The sequence below is a fragment of the Rhinolophus sinicus genome, chromosome 2, assembly GCF_057876585.1.
Source record: "Rhinolophus sinicus isolate RSI-liver-muscle chromosome 2, RSI-T2T, whole genome shotgun sequence".
NCBI classification, from domain to species: domain Eukaryota; kingdom Metazoa; phylum Chordata; class Mammalia; order Chiroptera; family Rhinolophidae; genus Rhinolophus; species Rhinolophus sinicus.
This window is the reverse complement of record NC_142502.1, coordinates 82,722,300-82,748,080: the sequence shown is the minus strand read 5'-3', so window position 1 is coordinate 82,748,080 and position 25,781 is coordinate 82,722,300. Positions and strand designations below refer to the sequence as shown.

General features: G+C 38.0%; 1 pseudogene; it reads right to left on the bottom strand.

Annotated features, from left to right (window-relative positions):
* Positions 1-1,704: 1,704 nt before the first annotated feature.
* LOC148758805 (tubulin alpha-1C chain pseudogene) lies at positions 1,705-2,562 on the bottom strand (annotated as a pseudogene).
* Positions 2,563-25,781: the final 23,219 nt, after the last annotated feature.

Here is a 25,781-nt window from a genome sequence, read left to right as displayed (position 1 = left end):
TTGGGATATCCTCCTCCTCCCCTTCCCTGGTTTTCTCCTCATTCTGCATGGCTCCTTCATCCTGGTGTGTTTGCACCAGCCCGGGTCTCTGTTCTGGCTCCTGGCTTCAGTGGGTCTGTAACAGGATGCTGATGACATCACTGGGTTACCTGTGGGGGCCTCCTTGTTCCTCCACCTCCTGCTCAAGTCCACCTTCCTGCCCACTCTGTCAGTGACAAGTGCCCTGTATTTTATCTGGAAACCCTACATTTGAGTTCTTTTTTTTTTTTTAATCTCACATAAAAGTTCCACTTATTTTTTTGTCACAATGAGTAAAGGGATTCATGAACACAACACAAATGAAAGTCAAGTTGATATGACTATGTTACTTTGCCAACATTCCCTTTAATTTAGTTTGGGGCAGTTTTCAAAGTTTTCCTAAGTATTTCAAAGCAATGGTTTCAAATCTGAGTACCTATTAGATTTTCACCTGGAAAACTAATAAAACTCATTGAGGTATAATCAAGAGGGCCTTAATGTTTCCCTTTAGACTGACTAAATTTTAAACAGGCTTCTTGACTATAGGCCCCTGATATCTCTCTCTCTCTCTCTCTCTCTCTCTCTCTCTCTCTCTCTCTCTCTGTCTATCTCTTTCTCTCTCTTTTTTTTTACAGCATTTAGCAAACTTGCAATTGTGAATTATTTGTCTGCCCCTTTGAGATGTAAAACTCCCAGCCCTTGCCAGTTTTGTAACCCATATTGTCTTTTTCAAGGACTTGGGAGACATCCCTTTGAAATGTAATTAGGGAAGATAGTGTCCTTATATCCCCTTTTTGTGGAAGGGCAGGAGTCTACCTTCAATAATAGACAATTAACAAACACAGATGCTCTAATCCCATTGATCTGTTTTCCCCTACCCTCCTTCAGTACTTTCTACTAGGTCATCCTAGTGCTCAAAAACCCCCCTACCCTTTGTTTCAGCAGAGCTGAGCTCAGTCCTGTACTGACATCTCTCTCCCGTACTGCAGTAGCCCAAATAAAAATGTGCTGCTGTTTTTAACAAACATCCAGTCTGTTCTTACTGTGACAGGTAGGACAGGACCTGGGCCTCTGTACTTTTACCAGGTCCCCCTAGTGATTGATACAGACCCAAGTTTGGGAACCACTTTATTTTTAGCAATATTTTACAAAGCACCATACTCGTAAGTCTTTAAAATCTGTTTATATTCAAAGTACGAATTTGTAGTGCTCTGAGAAGTATTATCCTTTTACTCCAATGGCGTCTTTTTAAATGGGAAAAAAAAGGTCATTTATTACCTTGTTCTTTTCTCCAATTCAATCTGGTAATGCTTCTCAGTTTTATAATCAACCTTATCTTCTTGGTTCCTGAGGGATATGGCCTAGGCTCCTCAGTGAGCAGCTTAGTCTGGCAGTCACTCTAAGGCGGCAGAAATTGGGGTGGCATGAAGAGGAGGGGTGTGGAGTGTGTTAAAGCCTCTTGGGTAGTTCTGCTTCCTTCAACCCACCCTCACTGAGAAAACCTGCTCATAGCCTTCTTGGGTTGTCCCTTGGTTTGCCTGGGTGGGTTGCTCAGAAAAGAGATAATATCTTACTCATTTATTTATTTTTTTCTCAGCACAGTACCTGGCAATAAATAAGAGCTTAATAAAATATTATTTTCTTTCTCTAGCTTTTTGCAGGAGTTTTCTTACCTCAGTGTGTATCCTAACTTGTCCTGCCCTTTTTTTTTTTTTTTTTTCCATTTAAGACAGGGAATACTTTATTCAAATCCATCAGAGAAATGGAGGACACAATTTGAACTATCAACCTTCTCAGGTTAGTATGTGTTGTGCGCTCAATATTGAGGTTTCTACGATAGATGTCATAGATAGCCTCACTGTCAACCATGAAGGCACAACCAAAGTGCTCCAGGGTGGTGTGGGTGGTGAGGATGGAGTTGTGGGGCTCAACTACAGCTGTGAAACCTGGGGGGCTGGGTAAATGGAGAACTCCGGCTTGGATATCTTGCCATAATCGACAGAGAGATGCTCCATCAGTAGAGAGGTGAACCCAGAACCAATTCCCCCACCAAAGCTGTGGAAAACCAGGAAGCCTTGAAGACCTGTGTGCACTGGTCAGCCAGCTTCAGAATTTGGTCCAAGACAAGATCAGTGATCTCCTTGCCAACGGTGTAGTGCGCCTGGGCATATTTATTGGCAGCATCTTCCTTGCCTGTGATGAGCTGCTCGGGGTAGACTAGCTGGGGGTAGGTGCCAGTGAGAACTTCATCAATGACCGTGGATTCCAGGTCCACAAACACTGCCCTGGGCACATGCTTGCCAGCGCCTGTCTCACTGAAGAAGGCGTTGAAGGAGTCATCTCCTCATCCAGTGGTCTTATCACTTGGCATCTGGCCATCGGGCTGGATGCTATGTTCCAGGCAGTAGAGCTCCCAGCAGGCATTGCCGATCTGGACACGTGCCTGGCCAACGTGGATGGAGATGCACTCACGCATGGTTGTTGCTTTGCGGCTGCCGGGTGGGTGGCGGAGAGGAAGAGGTTGTTGTTTCTTACAGCGCGACTCTTAGGTGGTCGATGGAAGAGAACCTGCCACCTGTCCTGCTTTTATGCCTGCCATGTTAAAAAATTAACGTTACATGTGACATTTTTCTATGGATTTCGTTTACTTATGAGGCAGAGAGAATATTCCCAATTAAAATAGGAAGGAGATGAGTAACTTTGTCTTTTATTTTTCTAGCAAAATAATCAGCAATTTTAAATCACATAATGCATTTTTAAAATATCATTCATCAAATCTATTTTCAGTTGGGGAAACAAGCTCAATTTATGCACTCATCAGATAGTTACTTAGGACCTATTATGTGCCATGCACCATACTAGGAATACAAAAAACAAATATTTCTATATTTTATGGCTTCGATTGGGAGACAGAAAAAAAGACCAGTACAGTAGTATTTGATAAATGTTTTGACCAAAATATGAGTAAATGTTTTTCTCCTACACTTCTAATGACTTTTTCCTCATAGACTTTGTATTAATATTTTGCTCTTAAAAAGCAAATATTAATATTCATAATTGTCAAAACTGTGAAGCTACACAGCCAAGATGCCCTTCAGTAGGTTCATAGATAAACTGGTACATTCAGAAAATGGAATACTATTCAGCTCTAATAAGAAATGAGCTATTAAGCCATGAAAAACCAAGAAGGAAACAAACGCATATTAGTAAGTGAAAGAATCCAATCGAAAATGTTACATACTATATGACATTTTGGAAAAGGCAAAACTACGGAGACAGTAAAAAGATCAGTGATTGCCAGGAGTTGGATGGAGAGGCATGAATATGTGGAGCACAAAGGATTTTTAGGGCAGTGAAAATACTCTACATGAAACTGCAATGGTGGATACATGTCATTAAACTTTTGTCCAAGTGCATAGAATATGCAACACCAAGAGTGAATCCTAATGTAAACTATGGATTCTGGGTGAAAACGATATGTCAGTTTAGGTTCATCACTTGTGACAGATGCACCACTCTGGTGGGGGGTGCTGCTAATGAGGGGGGATATTCATTTGGGAGGCAGGGGTATACAGGAAATCTCCATACCTTCTTCTCAATTTTGTTGTGAACCTAAAACTGCTCTAAAAGCTAAGTCTATTAAAAAAAACTAATCTTAACAAAGACTTTTGCTTTTGGTTGACTTCTACCCCAACTCAGTGTTTTAAAAAGAATTTTATTATTCCTTGAGTATGAGCTTCCTGCCAAGTTGTGTCTGGCCTCTTGGTAGCTCATGATTTCTGCAGATGCTCTTTGCACAGATCCACCCAGACATTCATCCGGCCTGAAATAGATGGTCAGAAATACGAAAACCAGCAGTGCTCCCTTTGGATGGTAGTATGGCACCATAAAAATGACCACACAGCTGAAATAGTACAAACTAACCATGTTAAATCGTGGACTATAACATTCTAAATGAAGACCAGTGAGTGGATTTGGAGTAGGAGATGGGAAAATGGGGAAGTAGAAGGGAAAGAATATTCGCAAATTAGCATACATTCTTCATTCTTCTAAAGGAGGGTTTCCCAAACTCAATACTACTGACATTTTGGGCTGGATCTTCTTCATTGTAAGGGGCTGTCCCTATGCAGTGCAGGAGGTTTAGCAGCATCTCTGGCCTCTACCCAGTTCATGCTAGTAAACAAACAGAAATGGCCTCAGACACGGCCAAATGGTCCTTGTGGGGCAAAATCGCCCCATACTAACAGCCACTGTATTAGAAGAAATATTTAGATTGGCCTCACTGAGGTGAAATAATAAAGAATCATATTTAGAAACATCATTTAGGCTTTATTGGAATATTCTATATATAAAGGACTATGATTTTTACATGACCAATAAATAGTTGAGTTTTTCATATAAGAAGAAGAAAAGCAAGTATACTGATGATTTTAAAGAATGTTATCTGCTCAGTGAACAATTCAGAAGGGTACATGCTCATCGTGTTCATTTAGTCACTGAAATTTATGAATGGGTTACATGACAGCAATTTGTCTCTCAATCCCAATTTATTATTTTAATTTTACCTTCATCTGGGTTTGTATGTCACCTGCCACCCCTACCCTCAAGTTTCAGGCTTATAGAGATTAAGAATTGATTAAAAACTGTGTGTGTGTAAATTTGGTGATACTTTGATTAATAAATTCTTTTAAAACAAGTTCCTTTATAGCAAAAATGTGTTTAAAAATAGTAACAACAAATGTTTATAAATCATTCAAATAGATTTTGTATGCATTTCCTGCTGAATATAACAGGAAATCTTTTTCTCTAGAGAGATCCCAGTTAACATGCAGTTTCCAGACAGGGTTATGAATTTTGCAGATTGTTGCCCGCTCTCCTATAGCCCGTTTCCGAATCCCTTCCCACTCTAGTAGAGACTTTTCTTCCTGTTAAGTATGCAACACACTAGGCTTTTCTGTGGCAATCCTTCCGCTACACTCTCCCCTATAAAAGCAGGTAAGGTTCTGGTACCTGTCAAGGTGCTAGTTGCCTGCCTGACTTCGAATCAGCTTCATAAAGCAAGCACATGCACATTAATTTTCACTATCAAAAGAAAGACCTTTCCCCCCACCCTGATTTCAGACATCGTCAAGCTTGTGTGGAAATGGAGGAGAGAAGGGTTCCCTGCAACCAAATGGTGGTGGTTTCTTTTGAACACTTACAGTTCAGAAGTCTGATTCTGAGATGAGAAATTGAATCCACCCAAGTTCTTCATGAGACTTTCTCATAAGGAAGGCAGTCAAAGGAAGAAAACAACTGTACCTCTTAGGCTTCTCCGTGTCTTCCCTCCGTGTGCAGCAAGGAATGGTAAGATAATGGAGGAAAGGACATGTCCTGCTTTCCTTTGTAATTTTGGCCTAGTGGGTTCTAGTGGAAATCCCCGTGATCTTGTCTGGGAAAGGGTGGTGTCGTGTGATGTGAGGATGGAGGGCATGAAGTGGGGAGGACTGAGGTGGAGAGAAAGCTTTTGGAAGGTTTGGGGCATGTTTGAGGGTTGGAAACGCAGAATAGGAAAAGGAAAAATTCCCAGGAAAATGAATGCTGTCCATTGAAAGAATATGGATGACGTGACGGTGAAAGGATTGTTCAAGATGTTTTGATGTATAGTAGGGAAGTATGTTATCCTTTGCCCTTTGCTCAGGAGACAGAGTAGATCCTGGCATACTTTTAATCTTTGTTTGTTGGACATACCATAATTAGTTCTTCCAGGTGGAATGGGAATAATTATTTGTGTCCTATTTTAGAAGTTATTGGTGATAGAGGGACTTAGGTCTATTTATCAACTGTGCCCTGGTGCAGCCCCGCAATGTACTGTTTCTTTCCTGGGACAGAACAGATGGGACATCTCTGTCACTTTCCCTAAATATTTTCTTTTCTTTTCTTTTTTTTTGGTTTAGGATTTTCAGGAGAATCAATATTTTTAAAGCATATTTAAAATTTCTTTAATTTTTAATATTTTCTTGACCACAACCTTTATCTTATCTGATGTCTCTTATGATGCCTTAAACAGTGTATCAACTTCTGCCTCTAATAACAAACTCCCTAATAAATGGTTCCTTTGAAATACTGTTGTTTTATTTTTAAATACAACATTTTTAGTCAGTTTTGATGAGTGTATGACCACAAGCTCCATTTCCTTTTAGATCCAGAATTTTGGAGTTGACAAGTCATATAAATTTTCCCCAGTTCCTTGAAGCATTTCAAGTAAATAGGCCCACAGTCTGCTTTTGTTATATGATGAATATCTTGAATCTTATTAATTTTTTCTTTAAAAATAACCCTCTCTGTTCTTTTCCTAGAATAATATTTATATGCTTTGCAGATACTTTCTTTTGCAACCATTTTCATTTGGAGGATAGATTCTCAAACCTTTGTAGCAAATATATATTTGGATACCTTAATTGACCAAATCAGTGCAAAATGTTGCATATTTGAATTTATGGAAGTTGAGTCATTAATCCAAATGAAAAAAAAAAGTGACTGTCTTAAATTTTGGCATTGTATGTAAATTATACTGTTGAAATGTATATATATCATGCACTCAAGAAAACCTCTTAACCCTGAGCCTTGGTGCACTTGTGTATATGTGTATATTATGTGTGTGTGTATAATGTGGAAAACATTTCCTGAGAAGCTAATAGTTTAGGCTTTTATTTAGCTGTTTGTATATATGCATATTTACACTGCAACTCACTTTAATAATTTCATAATTTGCTTCATAGTAAAATAACTCTATTTTAAACAAATTGCCTTTGTCTTACACAAAGGGATATAAAGAAATACCCTGTTTGTATTTTTATCCCCAAACCACATACAAAAGCTTTAGGATTCTCACAAAAAGTAGCAAGCATTTATTCTGAAAGTAAATCCAAAGAAAACAAGATTTATATGAGACCAACTAACCATGCAGGGAATAAATTCCAAATTCAGAGAATAGAAAAGGTTTATTAAAATATGTTGGCTCATCACTTCCAGACTATGCTTTTGAAATAGCCAATGGCCCTCCTGTAGGTGCTTTCAAATAGTGGTTCATTTTCTTTTAGTTAATAGAAATGGATAAAGAAGTATTTCTGACTAATATTTAATCTGTTGATGCTGGCATGTATCAGCATGTTATATAACTATGCTTCTACTTATGGTTCGAGTATTTGTTTTGTTATTAGGTTGGTGCAAAACTAATTGTGTTTTTTCCAATTATATGTAACCTATTAAACCGCAATTACTTTTGCACCAACCTAATGCATTTAAATTATGAAAATTTCAGTCCATAATCATTTGAACTGCCTACAAGCTCAGCTCAAATTGAATATAAGTATCTTACTGTTTGCTGAGGCGTTGTGCGGGTGACCTTTAAGGATGTCTGTTAGCATACATGGCTATGCCTAAGAGATTTTGTTTTAGGCTAAAGCAGGAGGAATTTTTTTTAATTACAGGAGCACATGGTGGTGAGTTGGGGGAAAACATGAACAGGGGAGGGAGCATTTGGATTTTTGAACCTTGACAGAGCGAGGTAGAAGAAAAAGCTGAAGGAGCTGTTTTACAGGAAATGCCATGATACTTGCCTGACACTTGTGAAAGGAGCTAGGCTGCTCCAAGGACAGTGACAGAGCACTGATCAAAGTACGTGAGAGGGACTTCTTTCCAACCTCAGGCTGCAATTGGCAGAACTTGGACTCTTCCAAAACTGGCTAATTTGAGAACACAGGGAAGTGGCACCTTGACGTGGGCATAGAAGTTTCACAGGGCACGTGAAGCAGCGGCAGCGACTAGGAGCTTTCATGTAAGGAGGCAGCTGGCAGAGGGAAAAGTTGGGCGCAGTTAACACAGCAGATTTAGTTTCTCCCTTTCAGAGACTCCCAGAGATACCTGGGTAGGGGCCCCTTCTGGGGACTGGAGTTCTTCCTCCAGGAGACATCAGGGACAGTCACCCGGTGAATGTTGGACATCTGCTGTTAATGCACCTGCTCTCTCCAGAGTGTGGTGAGGTCTGGACGTCTCCACATTAGCTTCATCTATGGAGTTTCAAAATCACCGTGATTATCTTTTTTTTTTTTTTTTTAATGTGCATCTAAGTACAAAAAACAAACAAAAAACAACGCCTGACTGATACTCACTAATATGATTTTGTTTTCACAGTCTGGGTGCAAACTTCTGAAATGTCTCTGCATATTAATGAGTTTAATAATTAGATGAAGAATGTATAGTTCAGAAGCAATTGGCCAACATTATTACAAAATAACATAAATTGTATCTATATTTATTGAGAAAGATTGCTGCGGGAGACCCTGCTCGCTGCGCCATTTGTCGGGCGCGGAGGCCTTCTCGCCGCGCCATCTTTCAGGCGGGGCGGCCTGCGGGGTCTCTGCTCCCGCTCCCCACACAAGAACGCAGGACATGGTGAGGCCAAAAAGGAACACCCACGGAGCCATAGGTAGGGGAGTCATACCACTATGGTCTCACTGGAGGCTGGGTTCACCGGACGCGTGACCTGCCGTCTGCCTTTCCACCAACCGACCAACCGACGACTCTCCTCCACTCTCTCTATTCCTCTCTCTTCGGCTCTGCTCGGCTCCTCGGCAGTCCTCCGTAGCCGCAGCAGTTATACCAGCGGCCAATTGGCTAACCGGCCACAGCGGACGGCCAATCAGCCACAGCCGACGGCCATTCACCACCCGAGCCAGCACCCCTTCACATGAGGCCGAGAGCCTGTCAACTACTCTCTGGGGCTCTGTCCCCACAGTTGCATTCTCAGTTTCAGAATTTAAGAATCACATATTAAACTATTAGATAACTTATTTGATAGTAAAATTAAGATTACAGTTCTGTTTTTATTAGTGCTGGAATACAGCATTAAAGCACATTTTATTTTAGTATGTTTTGCTGAAAATTGGAGATATATTAGCTGGAAAATGGCTGGTTTTCAACATTCCCTATGCCATGTTATTGTACTTCAGAACTTTAAAAAACTTCAGAATAGGGAACACTATTGGAGTGCTGTGGGATGTTGTGATATCAATATTAATACATCTATTTAGGGTTCATGTTTCTGTTCTTTTTTGCACTAATTTGGGGCTATGTAGCTGAGAAAAATTTCCATTCTTATCCAAAAATGTATCTTGAGGACGATTTATTTCATTTGCATTCTTTCACTACTAATGCAAAAGCACGCTCTTCCACTTATTGACTGAAAGACATTGAACAAGTCGTTTGTGTTCCTTTAGTCTCAGTTTTGTCATCTGTAAAGGTCGAATAAAAGAAGCCCTGATACTGATGTTGAAGAACTGCGACACGGTGGCTCCCAGAGTACCTCTCCTTGCTTTTTGCAACACAGTTCTAATCAACAGCGAAGTCTTGGCTTTAAATTCTGGATTTTTGTCTTTTTCCTACCCAGTGTTGTAAGGTTAAAATTGTAGTGTCTTCCTTCCTTCCTTCCTTCCTTCCTTCCTTCCTTCCTTCCTTCCTTCCTTCCTTCCTTCCTTCCTTCCTTCCTTTTCTTTTTTATTATTAAAGTTTACCGAGGTGACAATTGTTAGTAAAGTTACATAGATTTCAGGTGTACAATTCTGTAATACATCATCTACATATCGCATTGTGTCTTCATTTCTTAATTGTTTACTTAGACTTGCCTCTGTCAATGATGTGGGATAAAAGTATTTATTTTTAACTTTAATAAATCTCCCAACTCCATTATTTTCCTTTGAAATTTTCCATTTCTCTTAACCTTCCTAACACTGCAAGTCTAGTTTGGGTCGTTATCACCTCATGCAAGGATTACTGAGCAGCATCTGACAGGTGTCTCTGACAGCAGGTTATCCCCCTTCCATTTGAGGTGCATTATATTGCTTGGATTATTTTCCTTAAAAAATCACATCCCTTCTCTCAACAACAAAATAAAATTTTGACAGGTTTATAAATATTTATATTATGTCCTAATTTCTTTCCTTTTATGGCTGTTTATTACAAGAACATTTCCCCCTGCTCCCCAGTAGCCCTCATACCGTGTTTCCCTGAAAATAAGACCTAGCCGGACAATCACCTCTAATGCGTCTTTTGGAGAAAAAAATAATATAAGATCTATAAGACCCGGTCTTATTATATTATATAAGACCCAGTCTTATTTTACTACAGTCTTATTTTACTATAAGACCGGGTCTTACATTATATAATACATAAAATATATAATATAATATAATATAATATAATATAAGACCCGGTCTTATAGTAAAATAAGACAGGGTCTTATATAATATAATAAGACAGGGTCTTATATTGATTTTTGCTCCAAAAGATGCATTAGAGCTGATTGTCTGGCTAGGTCTTATTTTCAGGGAAACACGGTATATTCACTTCAGGAAGGAGGATTTTTGTTGTTGTTGGGGTTTATTCCTGCCTCCCTGCCTTTGTGTGCACCAGCATGCTTTTCCTTCTCCCCTACCCATCCTTCAGGGATCATTTAGGGTTTGTTTTTGCTCTTGAAGTTCCCAGTCCAATTTGTATGAAAACCTGTCAAATAATTATGTTTCCAGTACTCCATTACCAGTGATTTTTATGCATTCAACTAACTGACTCCTGACCTTTTTAATATTCTGGTTAAATATACATAACCTAAAATTTATAGTTTATCATTATTTAGTGTATAATTTAGTGGCATTAAGTACATTCACAGTGTTATGCAGTCATCAGCACTATCCATCTCTAGAAAGTTTTCATCATCTAAACTGAAACTCTTTATCCATTAAACAATCACTCCTATTTCTCCCTTCTCTTAGCCCCTGGTGACTGCCATTCTACTTTCCTTATCCGTGAATTTGACTATTCTAGATACCTCATATAAGTGGAATCATGATATTTTGTGTCTGGCTTATTTTTTTTAGCATCAGATTCTCAAAGTTTGTCCATATTATAGCTGATGAACAATTGGGTTCTTTCCACATTTTGACTGTTGTGAATTATATTTCTATAAACATTGGTGTTCAACTATCTGTTCAGTTCCCTTCTTTCAAATATTTTGTGTCTATACCCAGAAGTGGAATTGTGGATCATTTTATGCTTAATTTATTGAGAAACTGTCAGTCTGTCTTTCACAGTGGTTGCAGCATTTTACAATATACAAAGGTTATAGTTTCTCCATATCCTTGCCAACACTTATTTTCCACTTTTTTGGATAATAGCCTAATGAATTTGAAGTGTTGTCTCACTGTGCTTTTTATATGTATTTCCCTAATGATAGTGATATTGATTATCTTTTACTGTGCTTATTGGCCATTTTTATATCTTCTTTAGAGACATGTCTATTCAAGTCCTTTGCCTATATTTGGACTGGATAGTTTGTTTTTTGGTGAGGACCTTTTAAACAGCATAGACTGAAAACAGTTCAACGGGTTTTTGTTTTTGTTTTAATTTATTGGGGTGACAATTGTTAGTGAAATTACATAGATTTCAGGTGTACGATCTGTATTACATCATCTATAAATCCCATTGTGTGTTCACCACCCAGAGTCAGTTCTCCTTCCATCATCATATATTTGATCCCCCTTACCCTCATCTCCCACTCCCCTTACCCTCTGATAACCACTAAACTGTTGTCTGTATCTATGAGTTTTTGTTTCTCATTTGTTTGTCTTGTTCTTTTGCTGTTTTTGGTTTATACACCACATATCAGTGAAATAATATAGTTCTCTGCTTTTTCTGTCTGACTTATTTCGCTTAGCATTATACTCTCAAGATCAATCCATGTTGTCACAAATGTTCCTATATCATCTTTCCTTACCGCTGAATAGTATTCCATTATGTATATGTACCACAATTTCTTTATCCATTCATCTATCGAAGGACATTATGGTTGTTTCCATGTCTTGGCCACTGTAAACAAAGCTGCAGTGAACTTTGGAGCATACGTGTCTTTATGTATAAATGTTTTCAGATTTTTTGGGTAGATACCCAGGAGCGGGATTACTGGGTCATATGGTAATTATATTTGTAATTTTTTGAGGAACCTCCACACTACCTTCCATAACAGCTGCACCAGTATGAATTCCCACCAACAGTGTATGAGGGTTCCTTTTTCTCCAAGCCTCACCAACACTTGTTACTATTTGTCTTGTTGATGATAGCCATTCTGACTGGGATGAGGTGATAATCTCATTGTGGTTTTTAATTACATTTCTCTGATGATTAGTGATGTTGAACATTTTTTCATATGTCTATTTGCAATTTGTATGTCCTCTTTGGAGAAATGTCTCTGCAGGTCGTCGGCCCATTTTTCAATTTTGGGTTGTTTGTTTTTTTGTTGTTGAGTTGCATGAGTTCCTTGTATATTTTGGATATTAGCCCCTTATCGGAGGCACTGTTTGCAAAAATCTTCTCCCATTCAGGTGGTTACCTCTTTATTTTGTTGATGGTTTCTTTTGCTATGCAGAAGCTTTTAAGTTTCATATTGTCCCATTTGTTTATTTTACCTTTTTCTTCCATTGCCTTTGGAGTCAAATTCATAAAATGCTCTTTGAACCCACAGTCCATAAGTTTAGTATCTATGTTTTCTTCTATACAGTTTATTGTGTCAGGTCTTATGCGTAAGTCTTTGATCCATTTTGAATTAATTTTGGTACATGGTGACAGATAGCACTCCAGTTTCATTCTTTTGCACATGGCTATCCTATTCTCCCACCACCATTTATTGAAGAGGCTGTCTTTCCTCCATTGTATGTTTTTAGCTTCTTTGTCAAAAATTGTTTGTCCATATTTATGTGGTTTAAGTTCTGGGTTCTCAATTCTATTCCATTGGTCTATGTGTCTGTTTTTCTGCCAATACCGTGCTGTTTTGATTATTGTAGCCCTGTGGTACAAACCAAAGTCAAGGAGTGTGATACCTCCAGTATTGTTCTTTTTTCTTAAGATTGCTTTGGCTATTCGGGGTCTTTTGTGGTTCCAAACAAATCTGATAATTTGTTGTTCTATTTCTTTAAGAAATGCCATTGGGATTTTGATGGGGATTGCATTGACTCTGTATGTTGCTTTGGGTAATATGGCCATTTTAACTATGTTGATTCTTCCAATCCATGAGCACAGAATGCCTTTCCATTTCTTTGTGTGTTCTTCAGTTTCGTTCAAAAATGTCTAAAAGTTTTCAGTATATAGGTCCTTCACATCCTTGGTTAAGTTTATTCCTAGGTATTTTATTCTGTTTGTTGCAATTGCAAAAGGAATTGTTTTTTGTATTTCTTTTTCTGAGGTTTCATTGTTAGTATATAGGAATGTAATGGACTTTTGTATGTTGATATTGTAGCCAGCAACTTTACTGTATTCGTCGATTGTTTCTAACAGCTTTTTGGTGGAGTCTTTAGGGTTTTGTATATATAGCATCATGTCATCTGCTAAGAGTGATAATTTAACTTGTTCATTCCCAATTTGGATGCCTTTTATTTCTTTCTCTTGCCTGATTTTTCTGGCAAGGACTTCCAACACTATGTTGAAAAGCAGAGGTGATAGGGGACAGCCCTGCTGTGTTCCTGAACGTAGAGCAAAGGGCTTCAGTTTTTCACCATTAATTATGAGATTAGCTGAGGGCATGTCATATATGGCCTTTATTATGTTAAGGTATTTTCCTTCTATACCTATTTTATTAAGTGTTTTAATCATAAATGGATGTGTATCTTGTCAAATGCTTTTTCTGCATCAATTGATATAATCATATGATTTTTGTCCTTTATTTTGTTTATGTGATGTATCACATTGATGGATTTGTGGATGTTGAACCATCCTTGTGCCCTGGGGATGAACCCTACTTGGTCATGATGAATAATCTTTCTAATGCATTGTTGTATTCGATTTGCTAGAATTTTGTTTAGGATTTTTGCATCTGTATTCATCAGAAATATTGGTCTGTAGTTTTCTTTTTTTGTGTTGTCTTTACCAGGTTTTGCTATCAGGGTAATGTTGGCCTCATAAAATGAGTCAGGGAGTACTGTCTCTTCTTCAATTTTTTGGAAGAGTTTGAGCAGGATTGGTATTAGATCCTCTTTGAAGGTTTGGTAGAATTCACTAATGAAGCCATCTGGTCCTGGACTTTTGTTTTTGGGAAGGTTTTGGATGACTGATTCAATTTCGTTACTGGTGATTGGTCTGTTTAGATTTTCCAGTTCTTCATGGTTCAGCCTTGGCAGGCTATATGTTTCTAAGAACTTGTCCATTTCTTCTAGGTTATTGAATTTGGTGGCATATAGTGCTTCATAGTATTCTTGGATGATCCTTTGTATTTCTGTGGTGTCCATGATAACTTCCCCTTTTTCATTTCAAATTTTGTTTATTAGTGTCTTCTCTCTTTTTATCTTAGTGAGCTTAGCCAAGGGTTTGTCAATTTTGTTAATCTTTTCAAAGAACCAGCTCTTTGTCACATTAATTTTTTCTACTGTCTTTTTGTTCTCTATTTCATTTAGTTCTGCTCTAATTTTTGTTATTTCCTTTCTTCTGCTGACCTTGGGTTTCACTTGTTCTTCTTTTTCCAGTTCTTTAAGGTGTAACATGAGGTTATTTATTTGTGATTTTTCTTGTTTCTTGAGATAGGCCTGTAATGATGTAAATTTCCCTATTAAAACTGCTTTCTCTGCATCCCAAAAATTTTGGTAGGATGTATTTTCATTGGTATTTGTTTCTATGTATCTTTTGATCTCTCCTCTAATTTCTTCTTTGACCCAGTCGTTCTTTAAAAGTATGCTGTTTAATCTCCATGTATTTGTGTTTTTTTCCTGCTTTCTTTTTGCAGTTGATATCCAGTTTCAAAGCCTTGTGATCAGAGAATATGCTTGGTATGATTTCAATCTTCTTAAATTTGCTGAGGCTGATTTTATGTCCCAATATATGGTCTGTCCTTCAGAATGTTCCATGTACACTAGAAAAGACTGTATAGTCTGATGTGTTTGGATGAAGTTCTTTATATATGTCTATTATGTCCATTTCATCTGTGTGTCATTTAGGGCTGCGATTTCGTTATTTATTTTCTGTTTGGATGATCTATCCATAGCTGTCAATGATGTACTTAAGTCCCCTAGTATAATTGTGTTTTGGTCAACTTCTCCCTTTCATTCTGTTAGTAGTTGCTTGTTATATTTCAGTGCTCCCTGATTGGGGGCATAAATATTGATGACAATTATGTCTTCTTTTTGTATAGTACCCTTTACCATTATGAAATGTCCATCTTTGTCTCGTTATCTTTTCCACCCTGAAGTCTCTTTCATCTGATATCATTATGGCTACACCTGATTTTCTCTGGGTACCATTTGCTTGGAGTGTCAATTTCCACCCTTTCTCTTTGAGTCTATGCTTGTCCTTGTAACTGAGATGTGTCTCTTGGAGACAGCATATGGTTGGGTTTAGTTTTTTGATCCAATCTGCTACTCTGTGCCTTTTTCTTGGTGAGTTCAGTCCATTTACATTTAGGGTGATTATTGATATGTGAGGATTTCCTATCATTCTATCTTTAGTTTTCTGGTAAGGCTGTGTCTCCATTGTTTCTTTGTCTTTTTGTTGTTGTCTGTTATTTCTGTGTGGTGGTATTCTATGATGTTCCCTCTGTTTCTTCTTTTATTATAGTATGTATTTCAGTTCTGAATTTTTTTATTTTTTTTTTTTGAGTAGTTACCCTTAAGTTTATGTAAAAGAAAGTTTGATATTTAGAGTATTCCATTTTCTTCAGCACGCTTACTTTCTCCATTCCCACATTTCGGTTCAGGCCTTTACTCTCCCCCTTTTTATGTTTTGGTTGCCACAAATTGTCCCTGTTGATGGTGGTCGAATAGCCTCCTTTAGTATTTCTTGTAGTGCAGGTCGTGTATTAGAAAATTCCCTCAGCTTCTATATGTCTGGAAAGGTCTTTATTCCTCCTTCACATCTAAAGGATATCTTTGCAGCGTATATTATTCTTCGCTCATAATTTCTCTCTTTCAATAGTTTGAATATTTGGTTCCACTCCCTCCTGGCTTGTAGAGTTTCTGCTGAAAAATCTGATGATAATCTAATGGGCTTTCCTTTGTAAGTTACCGTCGTTTTTTCCCTGACTGTCTTGAGGATTCTTTCTTTGTCGTTGATTTTAGACAGCTTCAGTACAATGTGCCTTGGAGAAGGCCTGTTGGGATTGAGGTAATTAGGTGTTCTGTTTGCTTCTTGGATTCGAGGATCCAGTTCTGTCCACAAGTTTGGGAAGTTCTCATCAACGATTCGTTTGTATATATTCTGTGTTCCCTTCTCTCTTTCTTCTCCTTCTGGTATGCGCATTATTCTTATATTGCTCTTTCTGATGGAATCAGAAAATTCTTGTAGAGTTCTTTCATTTCTTTTAAGTCTCAAGCCTCTTCTTCCATCCATGTAATTTCCATTTTCTATCTTCGATGTCACCGATTCTTTCCTCCATCTGGTCAACTCTACTACCTAAACTGGTTATTTCATTCTTAATTTCTTCTATTGAGTTCTTCATCTCCAGAAATTGTATTTGGTTCTATTTTAAAATTTCAATCTCTTTCGTAAATTGCTCATGTTGTTCTTTGATTGTGTTTCTGAGTTCATTAAACTGCCTTTCTGTGTTTTGTTGCATCTCGTTGAGTTTTTTCAGAACTGTAATCTTAATTCTCTGTCATTTAAGTCACATATTTCCATATCTTTTGTTCCTTCTCTGGAGACTTTTCACTTTCTTTCTGAGTTGTCTTGTTGCCTTGGTTATTCATGGCAATTACTGATTTATTATTTCTCTTCCTAGATATCTACAGTTGTTGCTTCTGCAACAGGTTGATAGGAAGAGGTCTTTCTTTTGTTTTCCAGTACTTGTTGGTAGAATGTTTTATTTTCTCTCTGACTGCAGCCTTTTTTCCCTCTCTCACACGGTAGTGCTATGTTATTTCTGCACTATTCCAGCTTCTCACACAATGGGGGGATTCCCTGGGAGACGGGTTTCTCCTCTGTTAATAGTTTGCCTGGGTCACAGGGCACAGTGTCCATGTGGGTATGCAGAGAGCTTTTGAAATTCTAAAGCGCTTCCTGCACCAGATTCAGAGCCGGTATGTTTCAGCAGTTCTGTTTACTCCTGCAGGGATCCGCCCAGATAGGTGGCTCCAGGGGCGGGGTGAGTTGTGAGAGGTGGCCCAGAGCAATGGCGGCGACCACCACCATAGCCGGGCCTGCTTCCACAGCTCCCTCCACTTTGCCGGAACTAGTTGGGCTGCGAATCTGAGTCTGTGGTGCACAGTTCTCAGAACAGCAAATATTCTGTTCTTTTGATCTGACACTGCTACTGTTACGCTTCTAGCACTGGGCTGGTGGGGGCAGGGCGAGCTCTGGGAGGGTAGCGAGGGGGCAGCTAGTCTCAGTGCCTAAGGCTCCGTTCTCTGCTCGGCAGTGAGGGCTTATACCACCGTTTTCAGCTTTTTCCCTCAGTCTTTTCTCCGAGGCCTCTGCCGTGAGCGTTGGGTTCAGCCGTGTTATATGCTGTCCCCTCAGCCCTGAGGGCCATAAGCGGAGCCCTAGCAGTCCGAGTTCTTCCCTCTCGTGCAGCTGCGGTAGTTCCGGGAAGCAGCGAGCTCAGAGCACTGAGCTAGGTCTGTGTCCTGTGCCCACACGGCTCCATCTCTGCACATCTCCCTTCCCCCCTCCCCCACTCGTTTGATTCGCCCACCTTTAGGTGAATTCAGTAGTGGGCCTCTTCATCTTGCCTGTGTGCTGTGCAGGGAGTCCTTTGTGGAGTTATTGTTCTTCGATTAGTTGTAAATTCCAGGGGAGGTTTACAGAGACTCACCTCAAGCTGCCGTTTTGATCCGGAGGGCCCTTCTATTTACAGTGACTCAGTTCAACAGGTTTTTAAAAACTTAAGTCATCACAGGGAGCATGAACTAATGCACTGTTTGTACGATGCACTGGGAACCACTGAGGAGGATAGGGCTTTTGGTCTCACGTGCATTAATCACTGAGTTATTGGATATGTTATGCAAATGTTTTCTGTCAATTCCTTTGTTAATAGCAGCTCTTCTCTTTGGTGTCAGTATGCCTGACTGTAAGCAATTTTCTTTCTAACTTAATGTCTTAATCTCATTTTTCTCTTGGAAACCAGATGATCCAATTTGTTAGAGTTATGCATAAATTTAGACTAAGTAAGGTCTCATGAAGGCCTAAGGGACTTACCTATGGATAAAGAGAAGCAGCTTTATTGTATGAATGGTGTTCACATTGTCAAACATATTGCTTGCTTTTGTTTTTTACTCATGGAGCTAGGTAAGACTTCTTGATGGTCTTTTCTGTAGAAGTGGGGTTTTGCAGTGTAAATTTCTCCAGTGGAGTGGCCATCTTTGGTTATTATACATTTATTATGTTGAGTATTCATCCATACCTAACATATATATTTTAGTTGCTTTGTGGTGGGTTCATTCAAGTTGTATCACAGGGCAGTTTCCATGATGATATCAATCAATTTTTTTCACTGATTGATTCTAAAATTATAGTGTGTATTAGAATGATGGTCATTATGGAGAGGCCTTGGGATATATTTTAATGCTTTTGAAAATATCAGCTTATTAAGAGGCTTTGCTGTGTTACAGATAACCCTAAAACTTAATGGTTTAAAGAGATATCATTAGCTTATTCACTCATGATTCTGTGGGTTGACAATTTGGGCTAGGCTCAGCTGGGCAATTCCTCTAATGGTCTCACTTGAGTTCATGCCTGTGGCTGCAGTCACTGGGCAGGTAGGGTGGGATCTGGGTGGTTCCAGATGGCTTTACTCACAGTGTGGCATTAGGCTTGGGTGACCAAAGTTACTGGTCATATAGCTCTACTCCCTGACAGGCTAGCCCAGGCTTCTCCACATTGTTCCAAAAGCAATAGGAAGGGTATGCTGCAGTGTGCAAGCATTCTTTATGTCTGTGTCTCATGATGGCTAAGATTCTTTGGCTAAAGAAGTCACATGGCTAAGTCCAGATTCAGGAGAAAGAGAAATAGGTTCTTTCTCTACATGGAAGGAGCTGCAAACTACTATGATTATTGTTTTGTTTTCAATCTACCACCACATTTGTATCAACTGATGGCCCTGATTTTGTTGATGTAGCATAAGTCCCACATGAAAACAGTATTTGCAAAAAAATAACATTGTGTTCTATATAGGCAGATGCAGTAAATACAGGATCCTGAAATGACGTGAGGCTTGGATATTTTCTTTGTTTGAATTTATGGTTTAAAACATTTCTCAACAGATTTTGTAAAAAGTCAATTGTTTGCCTCTTTATCAGCGTTTCAAAGATAAAATTATTAAAATACACAAATCACTGTGTTAATCACATAACACAAGTGAATCCCCAAAATTTTAATACTGAGTCATTCTCCAAAGTAGCTTTATCCTTTTAATTTGTAACTTTGTAGAATATCAAAATAAGAAAAAAAGGGAGTAAAAAAGCAAATACAGAATAAAATTTTAGTCATAAATCTATTGAAGTTACCTAAGTTATTTGGAAGTTAATTATGACTGTGTGCAAAGCAAATGATGTGAGAACTGAATTAATGAAGACTGGCTACCTTCCACAAGCTAATGAGGCATGCTTTATACCAATAGTGCCACAGACTGAAAAATTAAACCTCTTGGTGATGAGAAAAAAGGAGCAGCAGCCCGAGTTAAGGATAATATGCAAGGCCAGAGGAGTTCCTAAAGGCAGTCTGCACTTAACAGTCTTTCATTGCTTTTCTGTGAATTTCTGTGATTCTTAGGGTGTAGAAACCCTGAAATTCCCTCATCTTTTGTCCCCCACCCCCCAAAAAATATAATTCATAGACATTGTAGTTTACTTTAGCCCTACAGAGTCAATTAGGGCAGAAGTACTAATGTTCAAATGCATTTCTATTTCTCAGACATTGGTACTTAACTTCAGTGCAGTGATAGCCCCCTTTTTTTTTCTCTTTTTGGTGATATATTTTTTTTCTCATGTAGGTGATATATATTTTTTTTTCCCACAACTGGACCACATGCCTCCAACTGCAATTCTTTATTGCCCCCATATCAGCCAATTTTACCGAACAAATTCCTGGTTGTCTATTTGTTAAAGGCCAGCAGTGTTCCCCATGGTCCTGGTAAACTCCCGGCGCTTAATAAATATTTATTAACATGAGAAGAGGACTGCGGTCATAAAGCTTGCAGTGATTAAATTTCAGGCCCTACACAAAGCTCCTAACTACCAGCATTAGGTAGAGTCTCAGAAGACACCAAAAAGCCTGTCTATAAGACAAAAGCGATTGGACTTAGGAGTAGGTGGGATGGCACCCCCACTACCCCCAGCTCCCTCCCTCCCCATGATGAGAAAGGGCCTCAGAGAGGTCAGGTGACATGCCTCAAATCTCAGGGCTTCTAAGTGGCAGAACAGGGAAGTCTGAATCCATCATAATTTTAGCTTAGGGAAGGCCCAGCTGGCAGCTGGAGAGGTGCAGGGGGGAGTTGGCTCTGTTCTCCCTGGAAAGAGGGGAGTCTTTAGTAATTTTTTGTGAGAGGCGATCGCAAAACCACAGCAGTGCAGGGGAGCTGAGGGCAAGCAAAGCATGCTGGGAACCATCCCTTCGCTTCAGCCTGACCTCCTCAGAGTGGGTATTCTGAGCAGCTCTTGCTGGCTCCTCTGTTCTGAGTGGCCTTTGATAAGCTGCTCAGCATATCTGAACTGGAGGCAGCCACAGCTCCATCCAGTGAGAGAGGCTGGCTGCCTCCCTAGGCTGTTTCTCTCTGGGCCTGGCCTGGAACTAACCAAGACTGGGGATACCATTCCAAGAGCTGAGACCCTGCAGAAACTAAGGGTCTCATGGCCAGGCCTGAGCAGCCTGATCAAGGGGAAGGAGGCTGGATCTGCCTTCATCTTAAAGAACTGTTAGGAGACAACGGTGGGAGGGGTGATAAATAACTCCTCTGTAGGTGCTTTTCAACCAGGTTCTTTTTATATGTCTTTTCTACCATTAACTTGTGTGTGTGTATATACATATATAAACTATATATATATATATATATATATATATATATATATATAGCCAGAAATTATTCTAAACAATTTATTTGTATTACAACACTATGAGGTAGGTACTAAAATTATCCACACATAGATGAGAAAACAGACACAATAAATTAAATTATTGAACCAGTGACACTGCTAATAAATGATGCCGTCGAGTTCCAGAGCCCACAATTTTAACTGTTCTGTAGTACTCCACGACTATATGTGAAATAGTTTGACTCATTTGGGAAAGATGAATTAATAAATACAGTAGAGAAGCATGAATATATTGGGCCTAATTCAACCATGTAGATAAAATACTTCTAATACTCTTTATATTAATCTTAAAATCATAAGACATCATCCACTTAATAGTTGGGTGAAGTTATCTCATCCACTTAATAGTTGGGTGAACTTGTTCAGGGCTCTTCAAATAAACATTTTAACTGATGCTGTAAGAATTATATATAGTCAATTGCATGAAAATCCATTGGAAAAGATTAAGATTTTATTACTATTTGTGAAATAGAGCACTGTACTGTAAATTGGAAACCAAGTCTAACTCTTATCTTGGCACTAGTTGGTTGTGATTGGATAAATCACCTAAAATTTTGTCTTATTTACCCATTTATAAAATAGTTTTTTAACATTATCCTCTACAGTTATCACAGGAATATCGGAAAGAAAAATGAGACAGTAAATGAAAGTCCATGCTATAAATCCAGACTGGTAGCATTGCTGCAAATACTAAGTTCTATATGATATTTAGGTCCTTTTTAATGTCTTCCTTATGTTCAAACAGTTATTGCTATTAGAAAAATTAGTGGTTATTATAATCATCCAATTTCTGTTTTGGCTGAGAGTTTGTATGATTTGTCTTATATGTTTCTTTGCTTTATGATTTTACATTAAGTTTTCTGAAGCTTCCAAGTATGAGGGAGCCAACCATAATATGTTTTAAAATAGTTTAATATATATCTTTATATACATACCTGTACACACACACACACACACACACACACACACGCACGCACAGAGATGTTTGTCTCCTTTAGAATCTTAATGATTATTAGAATTGGAGGTATTTTTGGAAGTTGATTTCATTCAAACCCCACATTTTTTGACTGACAATAATAATACTCATTGTTTTCATTTAACCACTATTACCAAGTTGGGAGTAAAAACAAATCTCCTCAAATAGAGTCCAGGGCATTTTCCACTGCCCATGGTAGTAGTTGCCTCTTCTACCAGTGTTCTGACATAGTAGTTTCTTCTTTGATCTCATTCTTTTCTTTTCACTTCTTCCCACTTAGTTTACTCTTTTGTTCATTTTCAATTTCCCCTCTCCCTTATTCTTATAATAACTTCCAGGTCAGAAAATAAAAATACATATATTTGTTGGGGTGACATTGGTTAATAAAATTACATGGGTTTTGAGTTACATTTTTATAACACATCGTCTGTATATTGTGTTGTGTGTTTACCACCCAGAGTCAGTTTTACTTCCGTCACCATGTATTTGACCCCTTTATCCTCTTCTACCACCACTCCTCCCTGCCTCACCCTGTGATAACCACTAAACTGTTGTCAGTGTCTATGAGTTTTGTATGATTATTTGTCTTGTTCGTTTGTTGCTTTCAGTTCTATATCCCACATATGGGTGAAATCATATGGACCTTGACTTTTTCTGTCTGCCTTATTTTGTTTAGCACGATAATCTGAAAATGCATCCATGTTGTCACAAATGGCAGTATTTCATCTTTTCTTATGGCCAAGTGATATTCCATTGTATATATGTACTACATCTTCTTTATCCAGTCATCTATCAAGGAATACTGTTTTTTTTTTTTTTCCATGTCTTGGCCACTGTGAGTAACATTGCAATGAACATAGGGCATATCTTTATAAATATTTTCAGATTTTTTTTGGTAGATACCCAGGAGAGGAATTACTGGGTCATATGGAAATTCTATTCTTAATTTTTTTGAGGAACCTCCATACCGTTTTCCATAGTGGCTCTACCAACTTACATTCCCACCAGCAATGTATGAGGGTTCTTTTTCTCCACAACCTCTCCAACACTTGTTATTACTTGTCTTGTTGATAATAGCCATTCTAACAGGTGTGAGGTGGTACCTCATAGTGGTTTTGATTTGCATTTTCCTAGTAGCTAGTAAAGTTGAGCATTTTTTCATATATCTATTGGCCATTTGTTTGTCTTCTTGGGAGAAGTGTCTGTTCAGGTCTTCTGCCCATTTTTTAATTGGATTGTTTGTCTTTTTTGTTTTTGTGTTTGTATGAGTTGTTCATATGTTTTGGATATTAGCCCCTTATCGGAGGTGTTGTTTGCAAGCATCTTCTGCCATTTGGTTGGTTGCCTCTTTGTTTTATTGATGGTTTCTTTTGCTTTGCAGAAGCTTTTTAGTTTGATATAGTTTTCATTCATTTATTTTTGCTTTTACTTTCCTTGACTTTGAGGTAAAATTCCTCTCTAAAGCCAAAATCCATTAGTTTAGTACTTATGCTGTCTTCTATGCAAGTTTATTGTTTCAAGTCTTTAGATCTTTGATCCATTCTGAGTTAATTTTGATATCTGGTGACATAGTAGTCTAGTTTCATTCTTTTGCATGTGACTTCCCAATTTTCCCAGCACCATTTATTGAAGAGGCTTTCTTTTCTCCATTGTATGTTTCTGGCTCATTTGTCGAAAATTATCTGCCCATATATATTTGGGTTTATTTCTGGGTTCTCAATTCCATTCCATTGGTCTGTTTTTCTGCCAATACCATGCTGTTTTGATTATTGTCACTTTGTAGTATAAATTGAAATTGGTGAATGTGATCCCTTTGGCCTTGTTCTTTTCTTTCAGGATTTCTTTGGCTATTTGGGGTCTTTTCTGATTTCATAGAAATCAGATGATTGTTTTGTCCTATTTCATTAAAAAATGCCATTGCGATTTGGATGGGGATTGCATTAAATCTCTATGTTGCTTTGGGTAACATGGGCATTTTAACTATATTGATTTTTCCAGTCCATGAACACGGAATATTTTTCCATTTCTTTGTGTCGTCTTCAATTTCTTTTAAAAAATGTCTTACACGTTTCAGTTTATAGGTCCTTCACATCCTTTGTTAACTTTATTCCTACCGTGTTTCCCCAAAAATAAGACCTAGCCCGACCATCAGCTCTAATGTGTCTTTTGGAGCAAAAATTAATGTAAGATCCAGTATTATATTATATTATATTATATTATATTATATTATATTATATTATACCCTGTCCTGTATTATATTAAAATAAGACCAGGTCTTATATTAATTTTTGCTCCAAAAGATGCATTAGAGCTGATGGTCCGCTAGGTCTTATTTTCGGGAAACACAGTATGTAGTTTTTGTTGCATTTGCAAAAGGAATTTTATTTATTTATTAAATTCCATTGTTAGTATATAGGAACACAATGGATTTTTGTACATTGATTTTATATCCTGAAACTTTACTGTATTTGTTTATTGTTTCTAATAGTTTTTTGGTGGAGTTTTTAGGGTTTTCTATATAAAGAATCATGTCGTCTAAAAAAAGTGACAATTTGATGACTTTATTCCAAATTTGGATGCCTTTTATTTCTTTCTCTTGCCTGATGGTTCTGGCTAGGACTTCCAATACTATGTTGAATGACAGTGGTGAGAGGGCATCCTGTCTTGTTCCTGATCATAGAATGATTTCAGTTGTTCACCATTAAATAAGATATTGGCTGAGGGTTTATCGTACATGGCCTTTGTTATGTCGAGATATTTTCCTCCTATACCCATTTTATTAAGTGTTTTAATCATAAATGGATGTTGTATCTTGTCAAATGCTTTTTCTGCATATTGATATAATCATATGATTGTTTCATCTCTTATTTTGTTTATGTGGTGTATCACATGATCAATTTGTATATGTTGAACCATCCTTATGCTCCTGGAAAGAACCTCACTTGATTGTAATGTATAATCTTTTTAATGTATTGTTGTATTTGATTCGCTAATATTTTGCTTAGGATTTTTGCATCTGTATTCATCAGAGATGTTGTTCTGTAGTTTCACTTTTTTTTGTGATCTGTACCAGGTTTTGGTATCAGGGTAATGTTGGCCTCATAGAATGAGTTAGTCAGTATTGCCTCTGATTCAGTTTTTTGGAAGAGTTTGAGGAGGACAGTTATGAAATCATTTTGAATGTTTGGTAGAATTCACTAGTGGAGCCATCTGGTCCTAGACTTTTGTTTTTGTGGAGGTTTTGGATGATTGTTTCAATTTCCTTGGTCAATTGAGATTTTCCAGTTCTTTGTGATTCAGTCTAGGAAGGTTATATGTTTCTAAGAGCTTGTCCATTTTTTCTAGGTTATTAAATTTGGTGCCATGCAGTCCTTCATAGTATTGCTGTATGGTCTTTGTATTTCTGTGGTATTTGTCGTAACTTTTCTTTCATTTCTGATTTTGTTTGTGTTTTTTGACTTTTTTCCTCAGTGAATCTACCCAGGGGTTTGTCAATTTTATTAATCTTTTCAAAGAACCTGCTCTTTGTTGCGATAATATTTTTCCACTGTCTTTTGTTTTCTCTTTAATTCTGTTCTAATTTTTATTATTTCCTTTCTTCCGCTGACTGGATTTCATTTGTTCTTCTTTTCCTAGTTCTCTAAGATGTAATGTTAGGTTATTTATTAGGGATTTTTCTTGTTTCTTGAGAAAGG